At 39.5% G+C, this 9,825-nt stretch overlaps 1 protein-coding gene across 2 annotated transcripts in view; it reads left to right on the top strand.

Annotated features, from left to right (window-relative positions):
- The first annotated feature begins 6,400 nt into the window (after positions 1-6,400).
- LOC134213719 (1-acyl-sn-glycerol-3-phosphate acyltransferase alpha) overlaps positions 6,401-9,825 on the top strand; it is a 36,319-nt gene continuing 32,894 nt past the window's right edge. For both annotated transcript variants that reach the window (XM_062693016.1, XM_062693014.1), the window contains exon 1: positions 6,401-7,175. The gene's annotated coding sequence lies outside the window, so the exon portion shown is untranslated. The remainder of the gene's footprint in view (positions 7,176-9,825) is intronic.

The following is a 9,825-nucleotide window of genomic DNA, read 5'->3' as shown; positions in this document are numbered from 1 at the left end:
ATGTGGTTATTATCATCAATGACTACTATTCAAGTACTAGTTTATTTGAGGACGCAGTAGCGCCCGTGGCAAGTGTTTTTTTTTTAATATAAACGGTCCATTAAATCATGCATAAAAAAATCAAAATTTTCAACGCCTGTTGTCTGTGATTTTTTCATCAAATGCTGTATCTGGTTATCTAAGGTTGTTACTGGTTTTGTTTTCTGCATCTGATAGTAAAAAAGAATTGAAGTGTCAAATATTTTATTTTTTGTGAGAATTTCCCCGCGTGCTGCCTCTGGTTGGCTAGTCACCGGACAGACAAACAGGGCTATTATTAACGATTGCACCATGACGTCATCGGACACCATATGAGGGCAATGTTTACATTTTTTTTACCCATGTTTAAATGGGAGTGACTTCTCATGAGGGCAATGTTTACAATTTTTTTATATGGAGATTTTGACTCGTGCAATGGTCAATATATAGTATTATTATCATAGAATTCATCATTCATTTGTTTGCGTAGTGCCGTAGTACATATATTTTTATATTTCATATATTTCACAAAATGACCATTTTGCGGGTGTTCCACATTATTCGGAAGGCTGCCTGGTGGCCACCTGCAGTCGAGCTGTGTATTAACTCGAATATCACCGTCAGAAATGGTTTACAGATGGTATTGATCCCTCCCAACAAACCTCCTGCAGCGCTACGATGCCGAATCTACGGTCCTTGTGCACATCGGCGAGTATGCGTGTGATTCCGATGAAGTTGAGAGATTTGCAGTTCCTCGAACCGAGTTTCCAATCGCTAGTCCTTTTTCGTCGCAGTGGTCTTTGCCGATGGTTTCGGTCCGTACTCTTTTGTGTTATTGTTCGTTGCGTATGTTTTTTTTTTAAGACTGGCTTGCAGGGCCTGACACCAAACCCCCTAAATTTCTGGAGGACCATTCCTCCTTATCCTTATTCCCGGTGGACCATGGTACACAGTTTCACTTAGAGTCTCTCGCTGGCACTCGGACGATGATCAGCCGCCCCTAACATGGAGAACAGACGCTGTTGTGAGCCGATTCTGACATGGAGAACAGATGTTCAGTAAGATTTGCACCTTGGCCCCCCGGCGGCGTCGAGGGTGGTCCACCAACTGCGGTGAAGGAAATATCCGCACTGATGGTGCCGACTACCGGCGGCTATCGCAGGAGACGCCTTCGCGCATTGCGACAACTTCGTCGTCGGGTTGCAGAGGTGGAAGTTCGCGTGGTGGATGACGTCCGCACTGGCGGTGCCCTACATACCCGAAGCACTTCCTTATTCTTTGTTCTTTCTTCAGCAGGTTGGCTCGATTGCCGAGGTCGGTCCTACTATTCCGGTTGGCAGAAGACTTCCGGTTCGCTGGCGCCCCGACGACCCGAGTCCAAATACTGCTCGCTACGATGGATTTTCCTCCGAGTCGACGCTTATTTGCTGATCGCTTCTCCATCTACGCTGCTGCTCTGATAGTATCAGCGTTACGACTTTGCTTACCGCATTCCACGTATCTTCATCGTGATACATTCGCTCTGCGATGTTGTCCGCTCTTAGGGCAGACATTCCTCTAGGGGAGAACGATCCAAAATGCACCCCTGGGGCAAAATGGCCTCAATCATAAAATCACTCATATAATCTGTTGTAGGGGAAACCGTCAAATGATGAACGGATAATTTTGTCGCCTATTGTTGAACTCCCATAAGAAATGCACGTGTGTTCAACAATAGGCGAAGAAATTAGCCGTTCAACATTTGGCGAATTACCCTAGTACATTTATGAACGAAAATTACCATTACAATTCATGATTAGTTATCCATTGAGCTCCATTGGAAAATTTTTGCAAAATCCCTTCATATTCTCTCAAGTTTAACGATTTTCTATTCTTCCACCACATCCGTAAGATTGCATCTCAATCCTTTAGGAAAAAACAAACAACCATGCGTTCACCATCATTTTACATGCAATTGAGTCATTTTAGACCACCATTCGGGAGTTTTGCCCCAGGCCTATTTTTAAAACATTTTTTAAATGCGTTAGAAAGTCATGAAAACCTTATTGTTTTGAATAGGAGATCATTGTGAAATATAGCTGGGTTTGTAAATTTTGCACCTATAGGTTGAAATTGATGGATATTATTGTTTATATGGGTGAAAACATCGAAAAAGCTTAAGGGGAGCATTTTGGACCGTTCTCCCCTACGTGCATTCGCACACCTCGGACAATCGAATAACACGTGCTCTTGAGTCTACTCTACGTCGAAACACGCATGGCCACACCGGTTCAGATATTGGTGCAAACCACGGTGTCCGTATAGGAGCTGAGTGAGATCCCGAGCAGCACAAGACAGACAAAAATGGTTGCAGCAACTGGATTGTGACTAAATCTGGTCACATATGAGTTGCATTAACCTATATCAAACATGTGTGCTGCAATTGAAGCAGGAGTTTTTGCTATTGAAAAAAGCACTTTATGGGAATATTTCGCATTTTTTCAGTTATTTTGCATGTTTTTGCATTAATTACTATGCATTGTCACCATTCTTGAAAACTTTTTATTTTTAATTTTGAAATTTGTTTTCTTAGGGGGAACCCTTGGAAAAAAACAATGATTTTTCAATAAATGGGTCTCAAAATGAAGAATCAAAATTCGATTTTCTTTCAGAGAACGTTGGAGATAATCAAACTGAACGCATTCGTTTTTATTCCAACTCAAAAGTCGAAAGGAACATTGTTTAATTTTAAATTTTAAACTAGATGGAAAATGCTTCCTTGACATTTTCGGTCTTGTTTGACGTACGGAATAATATGATTCAAATGCACTAACAAAACACGGCAGGGCACTTGATTCAACCTTTGACAGGTAATATATGGGCCTGACAATTCATTCGTTCTCTCATACACAAAAATATAACTTTTACTGACTTAGACTATTATCAGAACTTATATAACATTGGTTCATGTATTCTTGACCGATGCACTATCGTTTGTAACCATAAACGATGTATAGGGCTTTAGGACCCAATTGCAATATCCGATCGTGCCAATTTGCAATAACAAACAGTGGGACCGCATAACCCGTCGAATGCAACTTGTTTCATATAAATCGGGTAATGCCAAGTTCCAAAAAATGTGTTTACAAAATGTGTACACATATACACACATACAGACATCACATCGGTTCATCCAGCTGAGTCGATCGGTATATAACATTATGGATCTCCGGGTCTTCTATCAAAAGTTCATTTTTGGAGTAATCCTACAGCCTTTCGGTACAACTTTGTTGTACGAGAAGGCTATAGAAGTTCCTACTACGGTTGCATAAGGACGAAATTCAAATCAAGCAGTTATGTAAGAACTGCGTGTTTAACAATTGGCTGGTTATCGCATAATCATGTTGTGTGTAATAAAATTAATGAAATAACTATTCGCGTTCGTTTATATACGGGCGAATAGAATAATAGTAAAACAACAAATAAGCGACGTTTTTGAAGGTCATAACCCCACTCCTATGTTGAACTTAAAAAAACCTTTTAGCAGCAAAAGCTAAAGATATCGACCAACCCATTGTGAACTCGTTAATAATATGTTATACAAGCTGATGAAGGAGCATTTTTTGGTGTTGAATTACCAACCAGAGAGAGCACTTTACCTCCCAGAATGGAGACTTTACCACCTCGCTGTATAGTGCAGAAATGCACAGTCGATAAAATTGCTCATTATAGAATTCGTTGTCCGAAGTTCGATTCGAATCCAGACATCCTTTAGTGTGATCCGATTCACAGCCGCACGTCCCTTCGCTGAGCTTCGGAAGGCTTCAACTGTCTACGTTGCGTGCGATTAATCCATTTTGTCCTAAAAATAAGCATAATAATGAACCGTGGTTACCTATTCAAGCTGACCGAAAATGGACATTGTATTCATAAGTTAAATTAATTCCCCCTCTCAGGAATGTTTGTTTTCGTTCTGACATGCAATATTAAACACCATTTGGTAACATCCATACGAGAAAGTAACGATCGAAGAGAAAAGGACCGGAGGACTATTTTTTAAATTGATTAGGAAAAAGTGTTACAAAAATATGTGTAATAAAGCATAATTGAGCACAACCCGAGTGAGAGAGGGCATCGTCGTCAACTAAACCAATAACTAAAGAATATCTTAAAACACAAACCTAGATATTTTAAAATTCCTTTCATTCATTTCGGATCAATACCATATTTCAAAGTAAAAGCTCAGAAGACTTGCAGTATTTTTTAAAATGTGTATGTGGTCTAACATTATTTACTATGTTATATCATAAACACCAAACTTAAATCTTGATTAATACACATTTAATCAGATGTATAATAAATTGATTCGTATTTATTATCAACTTTTCAATTAAACTAAATTTATCTTCAATATGTTTTTGCCTTCAGGAATTTTTTTAAAATACTAGAACTCCCCTCCTCAGGATTGGCAGTTCATTACCAATGGGAAACAAGATAGAACATTTGAGACAAAAGCTGTGTGACATCTAATTTTACTAATCAGCGTTTTTATTTATATAATCCAATGATTCAATCACCTCAAATTATCGAAATGAGTTATCACACTTGGCTTTCATGGTCTCGTATGAAAACACATTTTTTATAGCGATCTCTTATCCTTTCAGAACACTTTTATACGAAGGACAAAAATACATCGTCGTTGACAATGATTTATTGAATGGTCATTTTCCCGTTGACAATGTGAATGCTTATCCAGTTTCAGATCAAGCGACAATGAATGTTTTCGTAGCACCTTGTTTGCTGTGGGTGGTGGACGGGCAATCAAACATCTGTTGCCCGCGGAGTGTTCAATGGAGTGCGAAGAAAAACTGTGTGTTGACTGTTCAATGAATTGGCGTCATCGCATGTCGGACCATTAGAAAGCGCCACCATATTGTAGTTTCCACTTTCATTATCAGGAAAATCGAAAAGCTCATAGCAGCGTATTCCACCGTTGGTCGGTCGTTCAAGAGAAATGAGGTGAAAACACGCAAAGCTCGCCGAGTTCTACATGGTAGTCGGAAAGCTATGACAGCATGAAATAACGAGAGTGGATTGAGAGAAAAGCTCAGGGTTGTAATGCATGAGGTAGACGTGTAAGTACGTTTATTTGCACATGAGAGTAAGTTCTCTCACAATCAAACTGTTAGTAGTGCAGGCTGTGTGCTAGTATTGCGATCAACAAATTGAAGAGAATTATCAAGCGAGTCAGTTCCTACCGGTGGTGCTTTGATTAGGTACTGGCAGATTTAACTTTGGGTATTGCTGATAACACGACATTGAGCTAAGACAATGGGGTTGCCAAATGGATAGCTTTTCTTAATTTTCATCAAAAGAGGCTTTGAAGGGATGTGTTACAATAAAGTTGAGGTAGGTCCAAAATAATAGATACTAAATACTCATATCCAAGACGTTTTCCGGGTTGATGTTAGTCAACAAACTCTTGGAAGACAACACACAATCGCACAAATCGTGTTTGATGCAAACAAGCTTAAGAAAATTATGTTGAGCTTTTTAGTGGAATGTCTTCACTTGTTATAAGACGAGTTTGTACAATCCCATTTAATTCCACCACTAAATGTTCCTTGACAGATACGTATTTCGACCTCAACAGTAAGGTCGTCTTCAGTGTCTCGTACTTGACTCGACTCAAGTCAAGTCAAGTACGAGACACTGAAGACGACCTTACTGTTGAGGTCGAAATACGTATCTGTCAAGGTACATTAAGTGGTGGAATCAAATGGAATTGTATAAACTCGTCTTATGACAAGCAAATAAGCTGTTCTTGCGACGTTATGACATTTTCCACTTGGTGTACAAAATGTGGAATATCCCGAATCAAACTTTAGGATTAATCCACTTTAAGGTAAAACTGTTCAGAATCTAAACTGTTGTAAACAATTACTAATAATAACCTCTGAAAAAAACCAACCGTCGATCATTTTTAATTTAAGAATGCTTCGTCGCAGCTTGCATAGAATAAACATTTAAACTTTTACTGAAGAATGTTTGAGTTTGTTGAATATTGTCCACGTATCAATGTTATAATAATTCAGGCTGCGAGCTATCAGAAATATACATGAGAGTAAATGTTCTATCATGCTGGCAGCTCTTCTGAACATTAGCATACGGTCTATGCATGGTCAGGGATCATCCATACATTTGGTTTGATCTGTTGAAAAGAATCATTGATTGATCACATACTTCATAGAATCTATCATAAAATTGAACTTGAAACATAAAATTAAAGTGAATGATATAAGCTCTCGGATTAGAAAAGCTACGTCACGTTATTTATGCTCACCCCGTTGTGAGATTCACTCGCGAGCTTATAGAGCTGCCGTGACACAAAATCACCGCATTCGTCTCAGTTCAGCGATAGCAAACGGGAAGAACATGTCACGGGAAGTGCTCGTTGCTCGGTGCGGTTTCAAACTGTTGTGAAATTTTGCGTTCCTCAGATCCGGAGTCGTCTTCGAAGTTGCGTGTGAATATTAAATCAAATTTGAAGGAGGGTGTATCATAAAAAAAACTTAGCGCTTTGAACATTAGTTTTCATTTGGCTTTCGCTGAAAGTTTGTTGCTGATCCACATCCTTACCTTCTTCCGGTGGGTGGTGTCTCGTTGCTGTGTTGGTTACCAAGCAGTGCGTGCCTATTCTGCTCGTGGGTGGATTACCAAAGAGATTCATTTGATTGTGTGCGTGCTCGTGGGAAAACCGTTGCAGAAATTTTGGAGCGAAAGCTTCGCATCAGTTCTGTGCCAGCCGGCCGGTTGTTTAGTTGGGGCGTGAAAAAAAGCATAGCGGCGTCGTTGGCACGTGCACGATCCGATTAGTGTGAACAGTCGCTCTCCACGGACGGGAAGCTTCCGCGCGGGTGGCGTACTGTGATAGCAGCAGCTCGAAGTATTTATTATTGTTGATCAATTGTGCAATCAGAGTGTGATACGAAGTGGTCATACGATTATTGTGGCCGTGGAAGAAGCTGCAGTATTCAAAAATAGCACGCCGTTGAGTCGTTTTCGCGTGGACGGCGCAGAGAATAGCAGTTCTTCAATTGAATTAAATGTGTGGACCAATTTAGGGCCAATCTAGTTGCGACGCGTCGGCCGAACAACAAAACAATATTGGAGCGAAGGTAAATTGATTCTGAACTCGTGCGGCATATGGTAGAGAATTTTTCCATGCTAGTGTGAAGAAAGATGGAAGGAATGTGGTTCAATGGTGGGAGGGTGAGATGAGATCCGAGATTTTGAAAAGTAAGGTTGTATGTGTCGTTTGTTTTTACTGGGAAATGATTGATTCATCATCTAGAACAAAAGGTGATAGAAGGGTTGTTCCGATACTGAAGAGAAAAAACTAAAGGCGTTTTTTCTCATGAATTATGTAAACAATTTTTGGCATACGAAAACATTGAAACATATTTTAATCTTGTGGTTTTTATGCTGAAATATCGTAAATATACTAGCTTCCAGGGATCTCCAGTAGCCTTGCGAGCAAAGGCGTAGGATTGCCAATCCGGAGATGGCGAGTTCGATTCTCGGTCCGGTCTAAGATGTTTTCGGGTTGGAAACATTCTCGACACCCTGGGCATAGTGACATTGTAATTGCCACACAAGATACATACTCATCATGCAATGGTGGGCATAGAAAAGCTTTCAATTAATAACTGAGGAAATGCTAATAGAATACTAAGTTGATAAGCTAGGCCAAGTTCCAGTTGGAATGTGGAGCCATGGAGGAGAGAAGAAGACTAGCCTTGTTTAGTACGGAGAAGTTGTAGAATCCTGTCTCTCAACATTTTGTTATTTAGCCGAAACATTTACGGCCGTTTTTCTTTTTTGAAAATGCCCAGAATGGCCAAAAAAGTAGTTGACATAGTTGTGATTTTCGGACACGTGAATTAGATTTTTTTACGTCTTTGGTGAGTGAGAGTCTTTGTCCCCTGTTATTGCAGTTAGTTTTGATTTTTTTTATCAAAGAACAGTCAATTTTTATGTATATTTTAGAACTTTGTTAATAAAACTATTAAAAACAAAATCAAGTCTTTCCGTTGAAATCTAAAAAAATCTCGTTGAAATAGCATTTCTGAAGGGTTGTTTGTCAGAAAGCCATTTAGTCGAAGGTCACAAAGACGAAAGTTTTTTTGGTTGAATATTTCGTTTGACCGAAAAATCATTTGACCGAAACTCACTCAAAGTTATTTGGCCGAAAATATCATTTGGTCCAACAATTCAACTGGCTGGAAAAATCTGTTGGCCAAATAGCTCAATTGCCCGAAAATACCTTTTCGAAGGGATGGTCGTTTGACAGAAAGGGCCATTTGGCCGGAATGGAAATTCGTCCGAAAGTGTCGTTCGGTTGAATGGTTGATTCTGCCAGAAAATCGTTTATCCGAATATATTATTTTGCAGGCAAATGCCGTTTGACAGATTTTGTTGCAGAAAAGTCATTTTCGGGCTAGTTCTTAGCATCACACCGTCGCCGACATCTATGCATCGGCGCGCCGTCGTGTCACGCCGCTGATCTATGATTTTCCATATCAAAATCTTTCCGTAAAAGTTACGCCGAAGAATTTTCTATTGAAATCCACAGAATATTTTTCGAAATTCTGAAAATATTCGCTTTGGAATCCCGAAAGAAATCCGGTGAAATTTGGAAGAATTGTTCGGAAATTTTTTTCGAGTGAATTCCGAAGAATTTCCAACGAAAAAAAGATTCACCTCTTGTGGAAAAAACAGGGTTTGCAGAAATTGCTATCAATAGATAACGAACAACGATAAAAGAGAGGCAAACACTGTTTTGAATTATTACAAGCCATGATAGCAAGTTTATCAAACATATATGCAAGTGCAAAAAAACAGAATCGGATAGGCAACCCCTACCGAGAAGTGATGATATCTCGCTCATTTAGCGTTGGGGCCAATATTTTTTCCCACAGCTATGTAAAGCTAGTTGATATGCATCATCAGTACCAGTTCCCATTGCGTTTGGAGCTTTTTAAAAGAAATGGGGTATAGCCACTCAAATCAGTTCTTCATCATGGTAGCTTGCGAAAAAAGTCTCTCATGGTATGCTACATATCGTAAATATCGATTTTTTCATTCTCTTTTGAATTCAATCCCTGGAAAAAAATGATTTGTGAAATTTGAGAAGAATTTTCCACAGACATTGCCGACGACTTTCCATTGCAATCTAAAGAACTTCTCGATGAAATCAAATTCTTGAATGGAGAGGGGTCGTTTGGCCGTAAGTCATTTGGCGAAATTTCATTTGACTGAAATGGACATACGGTCAAGAGTGTTGTTTACCTAAACTGAATATTTTACTGAAAGGGGTATTTGTTCGAATAGGTTAAACGGGTCGAAATTGTTGGCCATATGACACCTTTGGCAATGTCATTTTCGGCCGTATGCGACTTTCAGCTAAATAGCATTTTCGATCAAACTATTTTTGACCCAATAACCGTTTCGGTCGATCGTCCAATTCCAATGCCATTTGGCTGACATTGACATACTACCGGAAAAGTCGTTTCGCTGAAAGAACCACTGTCGTAACTAATTAGAAAGGACCATTTGGCTAAAAATGTTGTTTCGGCCGTAGACCAAGTAAACATTTTGGCCAAACGGCATTTTCGGTTACATGACCAATTCGACCAAATTACCAGTTCTGCCGTATGTCGCTTTTGGTCAAATCACATTTTCGTCAAACCGTTTTCGACCTATTCAAAATTTTGGAATAACTTTCAACTTGCCGAATGACTTTCGGCCATATGATTTTTCCCCTTT

This window comes from Armigeres subalbatus, chromosome 2 (genome assembly GCF_024139115.2).
Source record: "Armigeres subalbatus isolate Guangzhou_Male chromosome 2, GZ_Asu_2, whole genome shotgun sequence".
Classification (NCBI taxonomy): Eukaryota; Metazoa; Arthropoda; class Insecta; order Diptera; family Culicidae; genus Armigeres; species Armigeres subalbatus.
This window is presented reverse-complemented; position numbering and strand designations above follow the sequence as displayed.